Raw genomic sequence first — 23,875 nt, forward strand, 5'->3', positions numbered from 1 at the left:
ACGAGACGAGTTGACCTCTCAAGGTTCCTTTCAGTCCTCTGATTCTATGAACATTTTGATAAAGAAATCAAAACAATGACAAATCAACTTGGCACACATTAAATGGATTAAAAACTGGTTAATTGAGGGACCTCAAAATGTAATTTTAAGTGGACAATCATCATCAAGTGGATGTGTTTCTGGTGGGGTCTCACAAGGATCAGTTTGTGGCCCTATGCTATTTAATATTTGTTATTAATAACCTGGAAGAATATATAAAATCATTGGGAGAGAATGTCACAGGTTGGTCCCTTGAGAGTCCTTTCAGGCCTTAATCACAGACCACAACTACTCCAGATCCTCTGAACCACCTCTATGTTTTATTATATATTATATGTATTGATCAGTAGCTGACTTCCTCACTTACTTCTGGGGAAGGCTGCAATTGTAGCAACCAATCCTCCCTATTTCTGCTTTTGTTCAGGCTCCTAGCACTTCCTTCCTGCTTGCTTATATAATCCTAGCTGCCAGACTGTTTTCACCCAATTAGCCCCTCATCTCTGTCTCCACTGCCAACTGCCTGTCTTTCAGTCAGACTTCAATTAATTTAAACAGGTGAGGAGTTGAATGACAGGATGTTGAGTTAGCTTCTGAGCTAAGTTATAACTTACCAAAGGTTGTGCCGAATTCTCCATCACTGGAAACTCATAAATCAGGATTGGATCTTTTTAATTTTTTTCTAAAATCATTATGATTCATGCTGATGAAGGATGAAGACTTGAGGGATTCTGAACTTTATAACAAGAATAAAATAGGAAACATTTCCATAGATATTTAACCTTCTCTCCATTTAACACCACTGCAGAAACCCCCCTAACAGTACAGCTGTCAATTTTTTTGCAATGGGAAACACAGTAAGACAGAGTTCAACTTCTGTACACTTCATCTATATGAGTGTATTGGGACTGAATACAATATCTCACTCATCACTGTTTAAATGCTGTGCTTTCTTAATGAGTAAAACTGGCAAATGTGGTTTAAAAGCACAGTTTAAAAGCACTAAGAGTGCACTTCTATCTTTTTTGAGTATTTTAGCTTGAGACAGAAGAACATCAACACTTCAGAGAAGTTGTCACATTAAATTTCAGTACTGAAGCTTCAGTGGAGATCAGCTGTGAATGGGTTAAACTGTAGAGATGTTTTAGCCAAGATGAAATAAACTAATTTCCGTGCTATTAAAGGAGTTGCATTGCACCCAGTAATCTCATGGGATGTCCTGGAAGATATTGTGGCACCTGTGACTATTGCCTGTTTATCCACTATAATACAGAATTTAATATACGAAGTATGCTGTTAAATTCCTGTTGGATGACTCTTCCAGTTTAAATTATTGAACAATCATAGAAGCTGGATTTGTTATTATGGAACCTGTGGTACAAAAGAATATCATTTCTCAAGCCTCAGCCAAACTCAAAGGTTTGCAACGGGTCAGCATATCTACTGCCACAAGCAAGGAGGCAGCACGGAGGGAGAGGGAACATGCCCATTTCTGAGCCAGCATTCTTCACAGATCCACAGAGTGATTAAAATGTCAAGTCAGCTGACAGCAGCTGATTTGCAAAACAAGTGCATGAGCGAATTCACTTCTAGCAAAAAGTTTTCAAACAGTTAAAAAAAATTACAAAGGTGATTTCAATAACAAAGAGTTTGGCTAATGATTGAAAAGATGAAAAAAAAATCCCATTCTGGACAAAGTGCTTTAAACGACCCACCGATTCTATCCTCTTGTTCTTCAAATAGACTCCAGTACATTATATGCAGAGGAGAATTTGGAAACATTCTGTCAGATTCCTACAACTGTGATTTCATAGGAAGCATAAAACAAGGCAAATTGATACCTCAGTGCAGGTTGAATGCATGAGCTTTGACATGCAGGTTTGAATATTAATCATTCTTGAGCTGGAAGTCATATACAGCAGAATCATTGATATATAGCACCAGAAGTGATTTGATTTTTATACTGACATGCTTTATGATGCGCTGCTTACAACTGTGTGCACATAAATTAGAAGTAAGCTTTTTATTTATTTAAACCATGAATCATTCTTGTAATGAAAAACATTTCAAGCAAGATTTTAAACTTCTCCAAGAGCACGTGTTCAAACAAGAAAGCTTTTTTTATTATTTTATTTTAAATGAATTTTACTGCTCATGAAAAGTGCTGAAATGACGGCTTTCTATTTCTCTTCAAATTGACTGAACAGGTGTAGCATAGGCAGAAGCTGTTCACATTTCTCTCACACCTGAATAGTGTGCTTCAAGCCTGACTTAAGCGGTGACATCTAGTGGTGAGGCAGTTGATATTAAGTCTTCCTGATTCTTTCCATCTGTGGCCTCTGTAAGCATAGCTGCTTAGCCATGGACTCTGGTAATTGTGACATAGAAATTTGTTCACTCATTTCATATAAGCCTCTAACAACCATCATTTGGTCATTTGCTGGAGGTTATTGAATTATTCACAGAGAGAAATTGTGTTATTGAATTTATTCCATGTATCAATTTGGAATGCTTTACTTCATTGTATATGATCATTGAATTTATGCAAACAAATTTCAGTCTATTGATTTCAAACTATTCATCGTGAATATTAATCTGATTGTCTCATATTCAGAAATCACTGCTTAAATTGTGTGATTGGTCATCTAATTCACATGGTATTGTCTCTAATCCCTGATTGAATGACTTAATTTTAACAAAGAACTTTCACTTCTACCCAGCACCATTATTATAATTTTTTTTGGTCAATTAAATTTAGTTTCTAAATTAAATGAAATATGATTTAAGGCCCAAGCCTGAGTCTTCTCCTCTCTAATACATCAGTTTTACCGTAATGATACTCCATTAATTTTAGTGTAAAATGTGTTTAATGAAGTGGAGAATTAAATCCCTAAAAAATCACTTCCAATAACATTCATATAAGCATAGTTTTGTTTGTATGAATATTTGCAATTAAAAAACAATTTTATTTTAGTCCTGTGCCAGCAAGCACACAACTCTGCTGATGATGTATCAGGAATCTTCTGACAACAAAAAGCTGCAAGTGTATATACTGCATGATCAGATAAGTGAGATTGCTTGGGTTAAGATAATTACTCTCTGTCCATAATACTTTCATTCCAAGGTACATTTGTATGTTATTGAAATGTATGTAGTCATTTAATAGTGGTAGATTAGGAAGCATTTAAGGAGGCAAACATTTAAATCTGAAAGACCAAGGGGAAAAATCAATAGGAGGCAATATGGTGTCACAACAATGCTGAAGCAGTCATGCCACAAGTTTAAATGGCAAACATTCCATAAAGTGTAATGAATGACTTGGGAACTTTTAAAAAAGATCATAGCAAATCTGTCTAATTTTCTCTGTTTTTCTTCCCTTCCCTCATGATTAAGGCTACAATTCTGTCACGGGTATTTTTAATAAAAGTCACGGACTGGTTGTGGGCAATAAACAAAAATTCACAGAAGTCCCTGTGACCTGTTCCTGAATTTTACTAAAAATTCCCTGGAGGGGACGTGGTACAAACAGAATCTGTGACTGCCATGACAGAATCATGGCCTTACTCATGATTAACGGGCAGGGTGGTTATCTCAGCCCCCAAATCCCTTTAACTGAAGAAAAAAACACCCCAAAACAAAAGAAGAGATCGGTACTAGACATAGGTTAGAGTATCATAGCTTGATCAAGACCCAAACTTCTCCAAATTCATCAGTGTTTGGAGACAGGGTTTTAGTTTGGTGTCTGTGTTTAAACACTACATCAACAGTATACAGCATACTGTTGCCTAGGAGACAACTGTAGTAGTATGGGGCTGGGGTGGCATTAAAAGGATCAATGGGGTCTGAGCATAGACATTCAGAAGAAGTTTAAGGCCTCAGAGCAGAATAGAAGAACTAAACTGGGGTCTCAGACAAGTGGTGTCTTTTAAGAATCTATTCACACTGGGGAAGGTATACACGGGGTAGCCCTTGACTGATCCCCCAAAAAGAGCACTCAGAACAATGGTTTGCACTGCGCAATAACTGACTGAAAGCTCTTTGTCAAACCTATCTTAAAGGAAGTCTGAAAGAGGTGGAAAGGGGTGCTCCAATCTTAAAATATTGGCACCACGAAGTGACTATATCTCAGATTCTGTAAAGAGCTTTGAAGATGCTTTTCTGTGAATGGAGAAGGATACTAAGCACCTGCTTCGAGGCGTCTGTTGTAGTCCAATGGTGCTGTTCATGAGCCAGGCCCTGGAATGAGATCTACCATGGTGTAGAATTGGTCCTTGAAATAGAAGGTCTGCCTTTCTGGAAAAGTGAGGTTGCATTCACAGGTCAATTGGAGAAGGTCTGTGAACCATACTCCTCAGCCAATCTAGAGCTAGAGGGGTAAGCAGACTGCCATTTTTTTTTCTCTCAGCAGTCCTAGTTGAAGTCTGGGACTGGAGGGAAGGTTGTAGAAGTAATGAAAACAATATCTCCTTTGCCTGCCTGGTCATGAATGTGTCATTTGCCAGGGCCCTGGGATCCAGTTAGTAACTGCAGTGCAACCTTTCTGGTCAGTGGCTTGGACTTAATGTGAAGAGGTTGACAGTCAGTGCTTCTGACTGTCCCCTAGGATACTTTTTAATGGTCCCATTCCTGGTAGGTTTGAATTATGTTTAGCCAGCCTTCATGCAGAGCTCTAAGATTTCACATTCTTTCTTGCCCAATAGTACAGAGGAGCTCCCCATTTCAGAAGAGTTGCTTTTCTTGTTCCATTTGCTTCTCATTGCACACTGTTTCACATATAGAAAAGGAGTACTTGTGGCACCTTAGAGACTAACCAATTTATTTGAGCATAAGCTTTCGTGAGCTACAGCTCACTTCATCGGATGCATACTGTGGAAAGTGTAGAAGATCTTTTTATACACACAAAGCATGAAAAAATACCTCCCCCCACCCCACTCTCCTGCTGGTAATAGGGTGCCACAAGTGCTCCTTTTCTTTTTGCGAATACAGACTAACACGGCTGTTACTCTGAAACCTGTTTCACATATGACACTACTGCTTTGTTTATCAGTTCATTTGGAAGACATGGCTGTCTAGGTAAGTCATCCTATGAGGCATAGTAGCTCAAGGCTAACAATCTAAGTACCAGGATGTTGATGAAGAGGGCCTTATTCTTGCCCCACCAACAGTCCTGAAACATGTTCCACACTGAATGTGCCCTCAACCAAATTGACTTCTGTCTGTGATTAAGCAATTAGGAGAGTTGGGCTTCCCTGAGGGTATCCTATGGAGAGTGCTGTGGCTGTTTATTTACCAGTCTGGGAATGAAACAGTCATGTCTGCAATCTACATGCTTCCTCCCCTTTTTTGGGCCTCTTCCTCATCTCTTCTTCCATGGTGATCAGTGCAGGTGAGATCAAATGCCTGTTCTGATATGTGCAGGTTCTTATAATGCTCTCCTTACAATGGTATCTGAGAAGCTTCCAGAAATATATTCTTCATTCATCCTCTCCATAGGGGAGACATGGTGTGTGCAATGCAGAGTTTTGTTTTAGAAGTTCATTATTTTTTTTAAAATTGTCTGGAAAAGGATGTCACATCCAACAACTGCTGCTGCTGCTTTAACAAAGGCAGGAAATCAATGAGGAAACCAGCTGCAGGAGTATCTACAATGAAAACTCTTACCATGTGGATTGGACACCTCCAGTCTCATTGAAAAGAGAGAGTTGATATGCCCAGAAACAGCACTAGGGTCAGGTGCGCCTCAGGAAAATAGTATGAAAGTCCTTTGATAAAAAAAATGTCTGTTTTGTGAAATAGGTGAACATGAGTGATGAGGAAACAGGCTGACAATAGAGTTTTTTTTAGCAACACTTTACAAAATGTCATTCTGTGATCTTTATCAGCCACTTGTTACTCGTGTGACCATATATATATGCAGCCTATTTGTTTTCCTAAATGTTTTGTATTACAGTTCCCAGTATGTTAAAATAAATTCTCCAGTGTTTCCCATGAGAGCATCACATGAAAGCAGACAACTAAGTATTGACAAATTTGATAAGTGCTTATATACAAATGCTAGAAGTCTAACTGAGATGGGTTAACTTGAGCGCCTGGTATTAAATGAGGATATAGATACATGAGGTGTCACAGAAACTTGTTGGAATGGTGATAATCAATGGAATAGGGTAAAAACAGGGTACCAAATATATATATAGGAATGACAGAGGAAGTTATTCTGGGGAGGGGAGGGACACAATATGTGAAAGAAACCATAAAGCCAAATATAGTAAAAGTCTTTAAATGAATCAAAGTGTACCAGACAATCTCTATGGATAGAAATTCTGTGCTTGAATAATAAGAGTATAGCAGTAGGAATATACCTCAGACCACCTGACCAGGATGGTAATGGTTATTGTGAAATGGTCAAGCAGATTAGAGAGGCTACAAAACCAGAAAACCCAATAGTAATGCAGGATTTCAATTATCCCCATATTGACTGGGTACATGAGACTTCAGGAAGGGACATGGAGAGAAAATTTCTAAACATCATTAATGACTGCTCCTTGGAGCAGCTAGTCCTGGAACCCATAAGGGGAGAGGCAATTTTTGATTTACTCCTAAGTGGAGCACAGGATCTGGTCCAAGAGGTGAACATAGATGAATCACTTAGTAATAGTGACCATAATTTCATTAAATGTAACATCCTGGTGTGTGTGTGTGGGGAAAATACTAAAGAAACTTAACATAGCAGCAATTAACTTCAAAAAGGGGAACTACACAAAAATGAGAGAGCTAGTTAAATGGAAATTAAAAAAGAACAGATACAAGAGTGAAGTGCCTTGAAGCTGCATAGAAACTATTTTAAAATACCGTAATAGAGGCTCAAACTAAATGTATACCCAATTTCTTTTCTTTTCTTTTTTTTTTTATAAAGTAAGAGGACCCGAACAATGACATCATGGCTAGACAACAGAGTAGAAGAGATGGTTACAGGCAAAAAGACATGTTTTAAAAATTGAAAGTCAAATCCTACTGAGGAGAATAGTAAGGAGCATAAACTCTAGCAAGATGTGTAAAGATATAATTAGACAGGTCAAAAAAGAATTTCAAAAGCAACTAGTAAAAGACACAAAAACCAACAGCAATTTTTAAAAGTATATCAGAAGCAGAAAAACTGTCAAACAATCAGTGGAGCCACTGGATGATTGAGGTGCCAAACGAACATTCACGGAAGATAACATCATTGGGGAGAAGCTAAATGAATTCTTTGTATTGGTCTTCACTGCAGAGAATGTGAGGGAGTTTGCTACACTGAGTCATCCTTTAAAAGTGACAAATGTGAGGAACTGTTCTAGATTGAGTTGTCAAAAGAGGAGGTTTTGGAACAAATTGATCAATTAAATGGTAATAAGTCACAAGGACCAGATGGCAGTCACCAACGGTTCTGAAGGAACTCAGACATGAAATTGCAGAATTACGTTATGTAGCCTATTGCTTTAGTTAGCTTCTGTACCAGATGACTGGAGAATAGCTACAATAACACCAGGGGTTTTTTTTAGTTTTTTTTTTTAAAAAGGCTCCAGAAGTGATCTTGGCAATTACAGGCCACTAAGCCTAACTTCAGGACCATGTCAAATTGATTGAAACTAATAGTAAAGAGCAGAATGATCAGATACATAGATGAACACGACATGTTGGGGAAGAGTCAACATGGCTTTTGTAAAGTGAAATCATGTCTCACCGATATATTAGAATTCTTTCAGGGGGTCAACAAACATGCAGACAAAGGTGATCCCTTGTGAATATTTTGTTCCTTGACTTTCAGAAAGCCTTTGACAAGTTCCCACCCCAAAGGCTTTTAAGCAAAGTAAGCAGTCATGGGATAAAAGGGAAGGTCTTCTCATGGATCCATAACAGATTGAAAGATAGAAAACAAAGAGCAGAAAAAATAGTCAGTTTTTACAGAGAGAGCTAAATACTAAGGTCCCCCATGGATCTGAACCGGGACCAGTGCTGTTCAACATATTCATAAATGATCTGGAAAAGGGTAGACAGTAAGGTGCAAAGTTTGCAGAAAATACAAAATTACTCAAGATATTTAAGTCCAAAGCTGACTGTGAAGAGTTACAAAGGGATTTCCCAAAATTGGGTCACTTGCCAAGAAAATGACAGATAAAATTTAGTATTGATAAATGTAAAGTAAGGCACATTGGAAAAGAAAATCCCAACTATACACACACAGTGTTCATTTACCACACAATAAAGAGATCATCTTGGAGTCATCATAGATAGTTTTCTGAAAATATCTGCTCAATTTGCGGCAGCATTCAAAGTTAACAGAATGTTAGCAACTGTTAGGAAAGTGATAGATAATATGACAGAAAATACTATAAAACCATGGTATACCCACCACTGGAATACTGCATGCAGTTTTGGTTGCTCCATCTAAAAAAAGATATATTAGAATTGGAAAAAGTACAGAGAAGGGCAACAAAAATGATTAGGGATATAAAACAACTTTCATATGAGGAGAGATTAAAAAGACTGGGACTGTTCAGCTTGGAAAAGAGACGATTAAGGAGGGATATGATAGAGGCACGGGCAGTGGGTGAACCCCCGCTTTGGGGAGGTTAGCCCCCTGGCCTTGCCCCACCCCCGCACGCTAGAGCCCCAACCCTCTACCCCCGTTACAGGAGGAGTACACAATTACAACACACAATACAAAGTGTACAGAGCTCACTTTATATTTTTATTATACATATTTGCACTGTAAAAATAAAAGAAATAGTATTTTTCAATTCACTTAATGCAAGTACTATAAAAAACAGTTATGTACAAAAAATAATTGCATTCAAAAATAAAACAATGTAAAACTTTCGAACCTACAAGTCCACTCAGTCCTACTTCTTGTTCAGTAAATCGCTCAGACCAACAAGTTTTTGTTTACATTTGCAGGAGATAATGCTACCTGCTTCTTGTTTACAATGTCACCTGAAAGTGAGAACAGGCTTTCACATGGCACTGTTGTAGCCAGCGTTGCAAGATATTTGTGTCACATGCGCTTAAGATTCATATGTCCTTTCATGCTTCAGCCACCATTCCAGAGGACATATGTCCATGCTGATGATGGATTCTGCTCAATAATGATCCAAAGGAGTGCAGACCAATGCATGTTCATTTTCATCATCTGAGTCAGATGTCACCAGTAGAATGTTCATTTTCTTTTTTTGGTGGTTCGGGTTCTGTAGTTTCCACATTGGAGTGTTGCTCTTTTAAGACTTCTGAAAGCATATTCCACACCCCTTCCCTTTCAGATTTTGGAAGGCACTTCAGATTCTTAAATCATGGGTGGAATGCTATAGATGTCTTTAGAAATCTCACATTGGTACTTTCTTTGTGTTTTGTGAAATCTTCAGCGAAAGTGTTTTTAAAATGAACAACATGCTGGGTTATCATCTGAAACTGTTGTAATATGAAATATATGGCAGAATGCAGGTAAAACACAGAGCAGAAGACATGAAATTCTCCACCAAGAACTTCAGTCACAAATGTAATTAATGCATATTTTTTAACGAGTGTCATCAGCATGGAAGCATGTTTTCAGGAATGGTGATCAAAGCATAGAGGGGCATATGAATGTTTAGCATATCTGGCATGAAAATACTTTGCAATGCTGGCTACAAAAGGGCCAGGCAAACGTCTGTTCTCTCTTTCAGGTGATATTGTAAATAAGAAGCGAGCAGCATTATATCCCATAAATGTAAACAAGCATGTTTCTCTTAGCAATTGGCTTCACAAGAAGTAGGACTGAGTGGAATTGTAGACTCTAAAGTTTTACATTGTTTTGTTTTGGAGTGCAGTTATGTAACCAAAAAAAATCTACATTTGTAAATTGCACTTTCACGATAAAGAGGTTGAACTATGGTACTTATGGGAGGTGAACTGAAAAATACTATTTCTTTTATCATTGTTACAGTGCAAATATTTGTAAAAAATATAGATATATAAAGTGAGCACTGTACACTTTGTATTCTGTGTTGTCATTTAAATCAAAATATTTGAAAATGTAGAAAAAACATCCAAAATATTTAAAATATTTCAGTTGGTATTCCATTGTTTAACAGTGCAATTCATCATGATTTTTAATCTTGATTAATTTTTTTTTAGTTACTCACATGAGTTAACCGCAATTAATCAAAAGCCGTAGTTTTTATACGAGAGTTTGAAGGACATTGAATTCTCTCAGTGCAGCCCAATTATAAAAAAAACACCTGCACTAAATAAATTTGTGCTGATCCATTGTGAAAATTATGAGCTTTCAATAACTCACAATATATCTAATTTCATTCCAATGGTGTTGTGGTCTAGTTGTTACACTTTGGGAGCAGTACAAAGCATGTAATGGGGACATTTGTTCATGAAACCTTAAAATTTGTTTTCTCATTAACATTGCTTAAAAAGAACATCTGTGCTTACTTAATCATAGTATACACTGTATACATTGGCTTCTACTATAGGTCGAATGAAGAACTGGGACCAGATTCAAGCTGTTCCCCATGATCAAAGTGTTGAGATTTTCAGTTCTATTGCAGCTCATTATAAAGATAAGCTCTAATCATAACATTTGGATCTGAGTCTAGTTGTGAATTTTGAACCCATCTGAAATTAAGATTTCAGACTCCTTTCTGTTTCTCTACTTCAATTTACCTTTTGTAAGATTAGAACAGGATTTAATTTGCAGTATGGGGGAGGTAATTGCCTTATAGTTAGAAACCTAGGTATTTCTGAAGTTCCCACGACTGTAGTATCTGAGAGATCATTAATGTATTTGTCCACAAAACACCATTGTGAGGAATTTTCCTTATTTTACAACTGGGTCAAGGAGTCACAAAAAAAGATTGTGACTTGCTCAAGGTCACAGAGGACATCTGTGGCCTACGAGGAAATAAAACCTAGGTCTCCCATGTCTTGGGTTAGGGCCCTCGCCACTTGACCATCCGTCTTAATTACTCAAAGGCACCATACTCACCATCTGGCAAGATGTAGGGAACAACTTGTGTCATTCTGAAGATACACCTTCTCCTTGCATCACTAATCCTCCTTTGGGTTTGTGACAATGTCAGTTTACAGGTTGGAGAGAGGCACTGATAAGTTCTAAAGGGACTAAGCCCCTGTGTGCTCCCAGTACAGGTATGAACGGTGGGGTGAGTTCAAGAATCTTACCCATTTAAAATTCTGCAAATAAAACCCAGATTGCAGGTACGATAGGCATTATTTTCTCGATTACTGCAACAGGGCATGCAACAGCTACCATTTTGATTTCTTACATTCTCTATGGTGTTTACAGGAGCAGGCTAACATTATTTCATAGGAATTAAAGACACATATAATTAACTCTATACAATAGCCCTGCGATGGTGCCATGTATTATCTCTCAATCATATGAAAACATCTCATACAGTCACTTTACTATTTGGAGTTTAAAAGTCATCATCTGTCAGCTCGTATATCCCACTGATTTTGACCCTATGAGCCCAGAAGCCACTAGAAAATAAAGAAAATCTGAAAACATATTGGAAACCAGAGAGCCCTTTGTAGCACTGAATTTAGCATAGCACTAAAGCCCATGCAATGGGACTTAGGCATGTGATTAATTGCTGTGTGGAAGAGAGTTGGAATTACTCATGTGCTTAAAAGTAAGCCCATGCTTTAATTGTTTTGCTGATTGGGGCCTGTATTTGTGGCTATTTCTAAATAGCAGCAATATATAAGCTTTCTAAACTGCTTGACAGCTAGCTTTAACTGTGAGTGATTTGCTGCTTTCTGACAGCAATATGTTGTCTGCCAGACAAGCATTAATTTAGCATTATATTATGCGTACAAAACAATTGGAGAAAGTATTATTGCTTATTGTTATATATGTCTGAAGTTATAACTAGTCACATGATTTACCCCCCAATTAAACTGTGCAGCTCATGCCAAGTCTTCTTCCTGGATTAATCATGTATACATGGTAATAATTTATGACTGCAAAAGAAAAGGAGCTAGGATTGTCAGTTTTGACTGGTAGAGTTCTTCAAAGTTGCAACACCCCAAATAATAAAATTCTCTGAGAAGAAAAAAGAAATTAATCAAGGCATATTTTTGAGGGGTGGAATGAAATGCCCTTCACATGCTGTTCTACTGTAATATGAAAAAGAAAGCATAGGGCTAAATTCTGCTAGCAGTTTCATCCATCCAAGCCCATTGACCAATCAGGATGACTGGCTGTAAGGGAAGGCATTTTTGGCCTATAATTCTTACAAATTGGTGGTGCTGGGTAAATCATTCATTAAGAACGCTGCCAAGTTTCACTCTCCTTGGCTTTTTTGCCTCTTAGGGAGAAATGATCAATTAATGTCAGTTGACCTTATCTCAACACAGAAAGAGATCAGTGATCTGAAGATCAGGTTCTGTCTCTCCTTACAGTCCTCTCCTTGCAGTCTCTGCTAGCCATTCCTGTTTTTGAGGCATTCCAATTAGCTGCTTAGAGACCTATTCCTAAACAAGTTGTAACAGAGGCTAATCCAAAGGTTTTGCTAGAAACAATCCTAACAGCTACCTAAACCCTGCAGTCAAAATGTAGTTCATTCAAATCAAGGTTCTATCTGGGCTCAAACATAGCAGACCTTGGACAAATGACCTGAGACCCCAGTCTTTCAAAGACTTTGGCACATGCTCAGTGTTTAATTTGTGCCAGGGCTGAGCCCAAGCACCTCTTGGCTTTGAAGTTCATAGCCCCAGCACCTCAGGACTTGCTGCATCAGTTATGAATGTAAAAAAAATTGCTTAAGCCCCAGCACTTCTTTCATTACAAATTAAGCACTGCTCCTACTTAACCTCATGCTCTGTGATTTAAATAAGAATATTCATTGTGTAAAGTTAAGCACATGTGTCTGTCTGTGCAGGATTGAGACCTTAGTTTTTTTTTGTTTTTGTTTTTAATTGAAAGATCTAGGAGACATTATTAAGGCCAGGTCTATACTTCAAACTTACATCAATATAGCTCAAAGAGAAAAGGAGTACTTGTGGCACCTTAGAGACTAACAAATTTATTTGAGCATAAGCTTTCGTGAGCTACAGCTCACGTCATTGAATGCTGTGTTGCTCAGGGGTGTAAAGTATTCACACCCCGAGCGATGTGAGTGGGCTTCTCACATTGATAAAGCTACTGCCTTTCACAGAGGTGGATTCATTATACTGACAGGAGAAGCTCTCCCATCAGCAGTGTCTTCACTAAAGTGCTACAGAAGCACAGCTGTGCCAGTGCAGGTTTTTAAGTACAGACTGGCCCGAAAATGGACAGATTAAAAATGAGCCAATAATCTAGCACATCAAAACTTGAGGAAATGTCAAACAGCCATAAAATCCACCACTTCCGGAGTATTTGCTAGTTTGGAATCTTTGGAATGTGAAGACTTTCTTGAAAAAAATGTGGTTTTATATTCCCTGGATGTGTTTGACAGTTTATTACATATTCTAAAATTATTCCATATATGTCTTAAATCACTTCCATTTGGATCATTTTCCGCTTAGTCTAGAATAACTGTAATGGAGAGTGTCATGTCTGCATCATTATAGATAAAGAAAATATTTTATGTAAAAAAATACATACTTTTTCCAGATAGCAGCAGAGCTACTCAGAATTGTACACGGAAAATGCTACCACTAAATACCAAATTATTGTCCTTAAGATTCCAAACATTTGAGCTGTTTCTATTCAAATTTAAAAAGGTAAGGGTTTTTTTTTTTATACATCTTTTGAATGCATGATAATGCCAGAGTCGTTTTATTAACATGAATGGGCCAGACGGACAATGGTGGTATAGCTCATTGGGCCTTACTTACCTTTCACCTTCACCCTTGTATATCAGAAATAACTGTGATTAAGTCAATCAAGCTCTACAATGATGTAAAATTGGTATGACATGAGAAGAAAATCAGACAGCATTTGATTTGCCATTTTAATTGCTAAGGTTCTTTTTCTTCTTGTGGGCCATAATCTGGTGTCTCTCAAGAATAAAACAGGATTTATGTAGTGGCAAATAATACCTATCATTTGTTAACTAGAAAGTCAGTCAAAGGTCCAGTCTGACTATGTTCTGAGCACTGTAACTACTATGGATTTCAGTAGGCAGAGAGGGTGCTCTTCATTAATAGTCTTGGGGGTCTAAAAATGGCTGGAGGAGAACAAGGTGCTGATGAAATGGTTGCCTGGCACTGTGAGGCAAGAGAATAGCTGAAAGCTGTCACTTTCCCTACTCCTGCTGTTCCCAGTATTTCTCTGTTATCTTTGTCCATCCAGGAACACCTTGTCCATTAACTTTTTGACATTACCTATCCCACAAAACGAGTGGAATGGTTCTTGTTATTCCAACCTATCCTTTACCATCATGATTTAAAATACCGTGATGGATGAAAATACTAATGATATGTTTGCTGAGTGAGTTGGTGAATAGAATTTTGCAAGGTTGCTTTCATTAATAATGCACATGTAGACCCCTCCCCTCCAAACCTTGCCAGGGATGTTTTGATAAGGCCTCTATGTACTGTGAATTGGCTCCAAAGGACTATAACTACTTCCAGTTGAATTGTAGACAATATGAGGACTACACATCCCATGATGCCATATTTGGTGTCTCTGGGACTCTTTGGACTTGGGTTTGTGATCCTGCATCTGAAGAAACTGAAAGCAAGAGATCCTACAGGGATTGCAATGATAGGATGTAAGACTGAGGGCAGGGTCAGGCTAAGGGAAGCTAAAGGAGAGAAGAGACTGGAAAAGGGGAAGTGGGAGGAGAAAGATCAAGTACCTGAAAAAGAGTTTCAGGAGTTTCATGAGAAGGGGTTGCGAGGCCAGAAGCCAGCTGTGCTAGCTTACCAGTGCTGTGCATCTATGCTACAGTAACTTGGTGCTAGGCACAAATCCTGTAATTTAAAATTCTTGTATCTTTTGTTCTTTTTTTTTTAAAGATGATAGAATTCTCTGTTTCCTTTGGCAAGCCATTACAGAGAAGTAATGGAGTGAGAGGAGAAAGAACCACTGCAGCAAAACAATACTACTAGCCCTGTTTTTTTCAGGGTGCCCTAATGATTCTGAACCAAATTTTCCTCTCAGTTATACCAGTCCGGTCCCGTTGAAAGCACTGGTGTAATCAAAAGGAGAATTTAACCCTGTGGGTAAATAGAATCTTTTACATCCGCCAAAAAGAAAGAGACAATATATAAAGCTGATCAAGTGGAACAAAAATTAAGCAACTGGTTATGGGTCATGTCCTTGAAAATATCCCAAAATATTAGACAGTCTTGGAATGTCAACAAGAATATTAAGACATTCATCAAGCGTAAAATAAATTCTGGAGTAAAATCACACATACTCATTCATACTGAATAAAATTCAGCATTTTGTATAGGGCTAGCCCAAGGCTTATGCATCACTCAAGTCATACTTAAGCCCTCTGAATAAAGGGTTGTGAGGGGATTAATTGATTAATTGATGTGTAAGCCTTGTACTGTCCCTTTGCCCAGGGTGAATTCTTTCAGTGATGCGCAAGTAAACTTTTTGGCATGTCAGTTTAAAAAAGACATGAAGAATAATTTTTTCACACGTAGGCTGCCTTGAGAGAAAATAGTCTAAAAAACTGCAAAAGTGTATTGAAACTCTGTCTGATTTTAATCTGTTATATACACCAGATCTTCCCAGTTCAAAATAAGATATTTAAAAATTCAATTACCTTTACACAAATGAATTCTGAGCAGGCTTATATCCCAGCTAAAGAGAATAAGTTAGAGAAAATGAAGATAGGATACAGAGGGACCTAGACAAATTAGAGGATTGAGCCAAAAGAAATCTGAGGTTCAACAAGGACAAGTGCAGAGTCCTGCACTTAGTATGGAAGAATCCCATGCAAAGCTACAGATGAGGGACCAAGTGACTAGGCAGCAGCTCTGCAGAAAAGGACCTAGGGGTGACAGTGGACAAGAAGCTGGATATGAGTCAACAGTGTGCCCTTGTTGCCAAAAAGGCTAACAGCATTTTGGGCTGTATAAGTAAAAGCATTGCCAGCAGATTGAGGGCTTTATCATTCCCCTCTTTTTGGCATTGTTGAGGCCTCATCTAGAGTACTGTGTCCAGTTTGGGCCCCACACTACAAGAAGGATGTAGAAAAACTGGAAAGAGTCCAGAGGCAGGCAACGAAAATTATTAGGGGGTTGGAGCACATGATTTATGAGGAGAGGCTGAGGGAACTGGGATTATTTAGTCTGCAGAAGAGAAGAATGAGGGAGGATTTGATAGCTGCTTTCAACTACCTGAAAGGGGGTTCCAAAGAGGAAAGGGGGTTCCAAAGAGATCTAGGCTGTTCTCAGTGGTAGCAGATGACAGAACAAGGTCTCAAGTTGCAGTGTGGGAGGTTTAGGTTGGATATTAGGAAAAACTTTTTCACTTGGAGGGTGGTGAAGCACTAGAATGGGTTACCTAGGGAGGTGGTGGAATCTCCTTCCTTAGAGGTTTTTAAGGTCAGGCTTGACAAAGCCCTGACTGGGATGATTTAGTTGGGGATTGAGCAGGGGGTTGGACTAGAGGACCTCCTGAGGTCCCTTCCAACCCTGATATTCTGTGATTCTAAGATCTTTTGGAGCCAAATTCTGTTTTCAGCTGAAATTTTATCAGATTTAGAAACAACCAATTCCACCATTGCTATCAGTTTTTATGTTCCTTTGAAAGAGAGGTCCAACTAATAGTCTCATTTGATGTCGCAATAATTACGGTAACATGGAACAAGATAAGGGTGCCTCTCAACGTATGTCATGTAAGCTGATATTTTTCTGTGTTGTAAAACTGTTTGATAAGATACAGCAACAAAATTAGAGTGCTTATTAGTCTCTTGAAAACATAAGACCTAGTTTTACAGATAATAGTCCTGATTCTCTTCTCTCTTACACCAGTTTTATCTCAGAGTGACTCCCTTGCCTTTGATGGAGTTATGCTTGATTTACACCAGTTTAAGTGAGAGGGTAATCAGGCCCAATAGTTATAGTTTTCAGGAGGTAAATGAATTGGTAAAATAAATAAATACAAGAATTAACAGATATTTTAAAGTTAGATGAAGGAGAAGTATTCAGTCAATTCCACCAATGGTCAGTTCTAACCAGTGGTGTTAAGAAAATTGAATTTTGGAGAACAAAAATGGATAGAGGTCTTGGGTCAAATTCTGGACCCTCCTGCACAAAGACGTTGAGTTTTGTAAATGGGACTGCACAGGAGACTGAGAGAGAATAGAAAGTTTATCCCTCTTGCAACAACAGACTGTAAAGTCACCATGTTTGCACTGCAAGAGGCACTACAAGAAGCCTCGGAACTAAAATAGTGACTGCTGAGCTTGTGATCTCCCTACACAAAGAATTTGGTTCATGTAGCTGTGGATCCCCCGGTCACACCTCCAGGCCTGTCCTCTACTACCAGTGTTCCTTCCCAGATTCCCCCCTCTGCATTGTTACAGAGAAGAATACTAGAAATATTTGTTCCATGGTGTGCATAAGGGTTGTAGACTCTTCGCAATGATGCCTTTCCCTGATTTGTCTCATCTGTGAATGGGGATCATGCTAATTTTTGCTGGGTCTGAGGATTGTTGTGGCACTAGAATGACTGGGAGAAATGTTCACAAGCTATTTAAAAATTTGGGCCATGATCAAAACAAATTTTCCCTTATTTAAATATTCTTAGGCAAAAAAGAGACACTAGCAGGGTTTTCCTCTTTCTTCAAAATTGTGTTCTTTAGTTTATTTATTGTATGTAGGTATGCATATCAGTATAAATCTGGCAAAATTATTTGAGTCATGAACAATTTCACTTCATACCCATGATGTCTTGCACACACATTTGTGTATGTGTGGTGGGCGGGATGGGGAGGCACTAAGATGACATCCTGGATATGATGAGAAATTGTTCATGACAAGTAATTTTGCCAGAACCATATTAATACACATAGGATTCTCAAATAAAATAAAAAACAGACAATACTTGAAATGACTGCTGCCATATGACTTTGAGTAGTATAGCAGTTTATAACACTGAGTCATGGAAAATATCATCAGAAGGCTAGTTTAGAAATAATTATGGGGCAAATGTTTCTTTAATTCAGGAGTCGGCAACCTTCGGCATGTGGCCCATCAAGATAATACGCTTGCGGGTTACGGGGCATTTTGTCTATGCCGACCGTCTGCAGGCATGGCCCCCCACAGCTCCCAGTGGCTAAGGTTCCACCATTCCTGGCCAATGGGAGCTGCGGGGGGCCGTGCCTGTGGATGGTCAACGTAAACAAAATGTCTTGTGGCCCACCAGCAGATTACCCTGATGGGCCGCGTGCCGAAGGTTGCTGACCCCTGCTTTAATTAAATATGTTTCTAATTGTTTGGCTATACCAAAAGAAGGTCAGGAGACACTTGATATGGATTTAGTCAGGCTGAAATTTTATTATTAGATGATTGGGACTATCCGGCAGATGAAACTGCACAGTGCAGGCAACTCCATGTTCATTCAAATAGCTACCCAGGCCTTCCACTAGCCACCCCCTTCATTTTCCATCCAGATGCCCCAGCCAACCCATAGCTTGGATCTTGCCATCCATTCCCCCCACCCCCACCCCCCAAGAAGATGTTAAGATCTTAAAATGGGGGTAGGCTCCCTGTCATGCCAATCATAGGAGCCCCGAACCTCTCACCCCTCCATTCTGTTCCTTTAACCAGCACCTCCTTTTTAAGTCCTTTACTAGGCCATTTGTCTGGTCACTGGATACTTTCCCTATGGAGTACCTGCACTGGACATCCACCCTACACTTACAAAATGGGTTGTGACATATAGCCTAATCCCTTTTCTTCCTCACTATAATAGGTCCTCCCTGACACCCACTGTGGGGAAGGGGGGAAAAAAAAACATTCCATCTAAGCCAATATGGTGGTGAGGGAAATATTTCTTCCCAGACTCCCTAAAAATGAGTGACTAGTGCAATGCCCACAGCAGGTCCTAACCTAGGGTAACCAGATATTCCGATTTTATAGGGACAGTCCTGATATTCAGGGCTTTTACTTATATAGGTGTCTATTACCCCACCCGTAACCCCCATCCTGATTTTTCACACTTGTTATCTAGTTACCCTATCCTAGCCCAACAGAAATATGTTTCTAAATGTATGAACTGTAGTTTAATACTTTAAATTATTTTACTTCATAGGTTGTAACTGACTGAAATTAAATTAAAAAGCAAAATTTCCCTAATGTTTTGTTACTGATTGTCCCAGAGCTTCTGAGTGCATGAGAAATAAAGGATCATGTAAATAAAGAAATATGATGTATTACAGAATGCTGAAACATATTTCCTGGAATTGTCACAACTGTTGCTGTCTAGGAAAGATGCATTTATTTTAACCATGTAGGCACATGGATATGACTAGAAATTGATTATTCTATAACATTATTAGGAAAAATCCTGAGCATGACTGTCTCAAAGGATCATGACAGATTGTTCCAGATGTCTATTATCTTGGAAAATATTATTGACTCTTGAAAAAATATTTCCCAGAATGTATTTATGAAGGAAGTGAAAATGTTGAGAACCTCGAGGAATTAATGGCTGCTTTGAAGAACTTCTGTAGTATATACTAGTGGAAGTAAAAAGTATGCTTCCTCTGAGGTACTTTCAGTATTGTCTATTTAGTCCCCTGAGACTGATTTGACAGTCTGATACCTTTAAAGAATGAATAATATTTTGATTGAATTCATTACGAATGAACAACATATTAAGGGGGTCTAGCTGTTTTAATCAAGATGACACGGACATAGAATTTAGTTGTCTTTTTCTCCAACATAAACCCTTAGAAAAGTACATAATATTTTGTTTTTCTATAAAGGCGAGGGTGAGGAATTAACTTGTATTTTTAAATAAACATTCTGCATATGAAAATTCTCTATTCATTATTGTTATATTTCATACAATGTTACCTTGTCTCTCCTAGGGGAAGATGTGCTTGATTTTTAAAAATGGAAACATTAAATTAAAATGAGGATAAACTCTATTAGAGAATGAGGCAATTAGAAAAGTCAAGATTGTCTTTAACAAATATTTATGTCAGACCAGTTTATGTTTCATTCTCTGTTCAGCTGAGGTTGCTAGTACTGCTGGTTTCCCTTTATAATTCCTAACTTTTTTTAAAAACAAACATGAATTTTCCAAGTGTTTTGATCATGTTTGACTGTCCTACATGGTATTTTCTCCTTGCGCACTGCTATAGGTGTTTCTAATGCATTGAATTAAATAATCTTTATTTGGTTAATGAAGTTGTATCTGGAGTTGGTAATGACTTTATGCAAGCATTTATTTTCTTATTCCTAAGCCTATTGAAATGATCAAAGGCTGAAACAATATTGCATTCGTGCCTTTGATGCATTATCTCATCTTTTGTAGGAGAACATATGGCATCTCGGTAATCAAAGACTGCACAACAAATGCCATAACTAAATTGTTATTGAATATGTTTTAGGAAGAAAAAATAAAAGTAAGTTGATTATAAACTTTGGGCCAAGGGAGTATAATATTCTACCACTATAAAATTTGGTTAAGTAAAAATAAATAAAGTTATGTTAAAACAAGTCTGTGTTCTAAAAGGCACTTACCTTTGTTTATGCAGATTACTGCAGAAGCATGTTTTGTCTTTAATCTACTAAGGAGTGCATCAAGGAAATCATGACTAGTTATATGCGTCTTCATCTAATTTCCTTTCACCTCTATAGTAAAGCAATACAAGAAGCATATATGCTTTAGCAAACATCAGGAGAGTTTTTATGGTGACAGTCTCTATGGAAGCTGTTGACTAGTCCTTACCTCAGCAGGGTTTCTCTACTCATATGTACAGTCTATTTCTAGATAGGGATGTAAATCCAAAAACTCAAGAGTAAATCAGGAGTAATGTCTTTCATTTCAAAAGCATTTCTTCTTATCTCACACTGTATGTTTCCTGTATGGTTAAAGATGCTGGTCCAGATTCTCAGTTTGTGTAAATTGGTGTATCTGCATTAACAAAAATTGAGACATCTGTCCATGTATTTTGTTCTCTGAGGAATCTCATAATTATGTTAATATATGATTCTCATTGTTCAGGGCAACAGCACCTCTATATCCCCTCAGTGGTTCAGTAAGAGCATTCACTCTTTGCTTTCAGCTCCCCATTTGTGGCTTCTTTTGCATCTCTATCCTTTCTAACCAGGGTATCCCTACAACATGCTCCAACCAAAGTGCTACTCTGGGACCAAGGAGGGTCCCAACCTGGTCCCCTCCATCTCTAGCAAGAGGATCCTGGGCTGCATCTGTGAAGAGGACAACAGCTGCGTGATCTGGTTCTGGCTGCACAAGGGGGAGCCCCAGCGCTGCCCCTCCTGCGGTGCCCATTACAAGCTGGTCCCCCACCATCTGCCACACTGAGAGGGTGCCCTGACCCCTGCGGGACCCTCCTGTCTCTGCTCTGTGGGACCCCAGGCTGAGCTGCCTGCTGCTTTACAATGTCGTATTGCTTCTTGGAGCCAATAAAGAGTTGGTGTGTTAAAGGCATTGCCTCTTTAAAAAAAGAAAAAAAAAGGACTGTTCCCTGCCTTCACTCTATCATTCTCAGTACAGACAGGTAGCTTGCTTTCTCTTCAGAGGTGGATAACAGTTTAATTGCTATAGATATGCTACCACACAATTTTTTTCTATGAAAGCCTAATTTATTCTTAAGGTAAAAAACATTACAGAGAAAACATATTAAAATACTAAAAGAAACTATGTGCATACCAATAATCTTAACAGAGTTCATTCCAGCTTTCACATGGATTCTGGCAAGTGCAGTCTTTTAATATACCACCCCAGGGGTATCCTTGTAGTTACAAATTCATCAGAGCTTCAGGTCAGAACAAGGACCCTCCTATCATGTTCAGTTCCCTGTTTTGCAGTTCAGGGGTCTTTGAATGGACTTTCCAGAGCATGTAGTTAGTATTCAAAGGATCTCTCTCCCTAAAATATATCGTCAAAAAGTTGGCTTGGGGGGGGGGGGATTTGCATTCCCCTCACTTCAAGATATTTCCGAAGGAAATCCACTTTGCATGAATTATTCCAAAAAAGACCTTTGAACTTCCTCATACTTTCCAGAGATTGCTTTAATCTTGTATTTCTGCAAAGAGGGTCCATACAATCTCACAATAGTACATACACATTTGCATTTGTAACATGATGAACTCCAAAGGTGTTAGCCCTAATTCAATGAAGTTAAACTCAATTCAATGAAGTTTATCTTATTTTTACCAGGTTTTTTCAGTATATTGTCAATATGTCATAATGATCATTTAGTTTAGACATGTTTCTGTTACATGTCCTAAAAATGTTTCATTTATACATATTAACCAACACTACAATCCTTTTTCTATTCTGAACAATACATTTCCTATGGATTAAGAAAAAAGAGATCCAGTATCCTTTTAAACTCACAGTAGGTGAAGGCTAAAAGATACCCAATATAACTACCATAGCTGTTCAGTGCCATACTACGTCAAATCTCTAAACTATTAGTAGAAGAATTCCAGGTTTATTGAGGCAAGAACTGAAGGTGGTTGAGAAAGTGTTAGGCCCTGTAGGTGTTAGCCCTGGTGAGTTCCAATAATTACTCAGATACATGTCTATGGGAAAGAGTATTTTACTATGGCTGGCAAGAAAGGGAAAGGTCGCAAATACCCTAGGTACAGAGGCTTCAACAGTTACAACTCAGTGAGACAATAGTAGTTTGTATTTTGGCCCCTGGGGGCAGCCCAATCAAGGGTTCGGGCTCTTCAAGCCTAATGCCTGGGTTGGCATCTACAGCCCAGTCTTCTAATAAAATTGGAGCTTTGAGGTGTCAAGACCAGGATCACTTAGTGGTATCTCTTGCTCCTGGTCCAGTCTCTGCTGCTTACCCCCCAAGTTCGGCATAGATTTGATCCCAGCTCTAATGTTCAGCAGTCTCACCCTGGTCCACACACAACTCCCTAGCTCCTGCTGCAGTCTGCTCTGCATATAGTTCTCTGGTAGCTTCTCCTGCATCCAGCTTCCCTGCTGCTCATGGCTTGCCATGTGGCCTCCGCTTGCCCCAGAGTCAGATCACTTTCTGGGTCAGGGTTTTACAATATAGTTTCTGTCCCCTTCCCTACTTTCCCCAAGGGAAAAGGATATGTCTGAGTGTTCACCTCAGAGGGTCATAGAACAGTGGAGATGAGGTTGATGGGAATGGTGATTTCCTGCTTACCTGATTTCTATCACAAATGCCAGAATTTCAAATTCTTCACACAGATTATTTGGAATCAGACATAAGATTAAGGTATATTGTAAAACAATGCATATAATATTCCTAACAAAGAACAAATTCTACTAGAAAGGCTGTAAATAAAATAAATATATATTGGCAAGGTACAATAATTCTTTCTCATACAATAAAATGTAGATTAAATGTGTGTTTTAGGAGAACTTAGAAAGTCAAGATAAAATGTCAGTGAACATATTTTTGAGTCCCAGTTCAAGCTCACAGAAGGAATCTAATGAGGCCTTATCAAAGTAGGAGAGAATTTTCTCTGAAGTTTCTGATCTGAGATCTTTGAGACTGCAATTTCCTTGCAAAATTGTAAATAATAAAGTAAAACATAGTGTGGAAGCTTTTAGCATATATAGAGACCCAGTGTAATGTTTGATACCGAAAATGGACTCAAATGGAATAATGTAAATCTTCACATTAGAGATGAAACAGCACCATAAAATATAGATCTGAAT

The 23,875-nt window shown here is 38.4% G+C and overlaps 1 protein-coding gene across 3 annotated transcripts in view; it reads left to right on the forward strand.

Annotated features, from left to right (window-relative positions):
* The window catches only part of CDH18 (cadherin 18), an 845,073-nt gene that overhangs the window by 43,481 nt on the left and 777,717 nt on the right, over positions 1 to 23,875 (forward strand). The gene's annotated exons all lie outside the window — the stretch shown is intronic.

This window comes from Natator depressus, chromosome 2 (genome assembly GCF_965152275.1).
Source record: "Natator depressus isolate rNatDep1 chromosome 2, rNatDep2.hap1, whole genome shotgun sequence".
NCBI classification, from domain to species: domain Eukaryota; kingdom Metazoa; phylum Chordata; order Testudines; family Cheloniidae; genus Natator; species Natator depressus.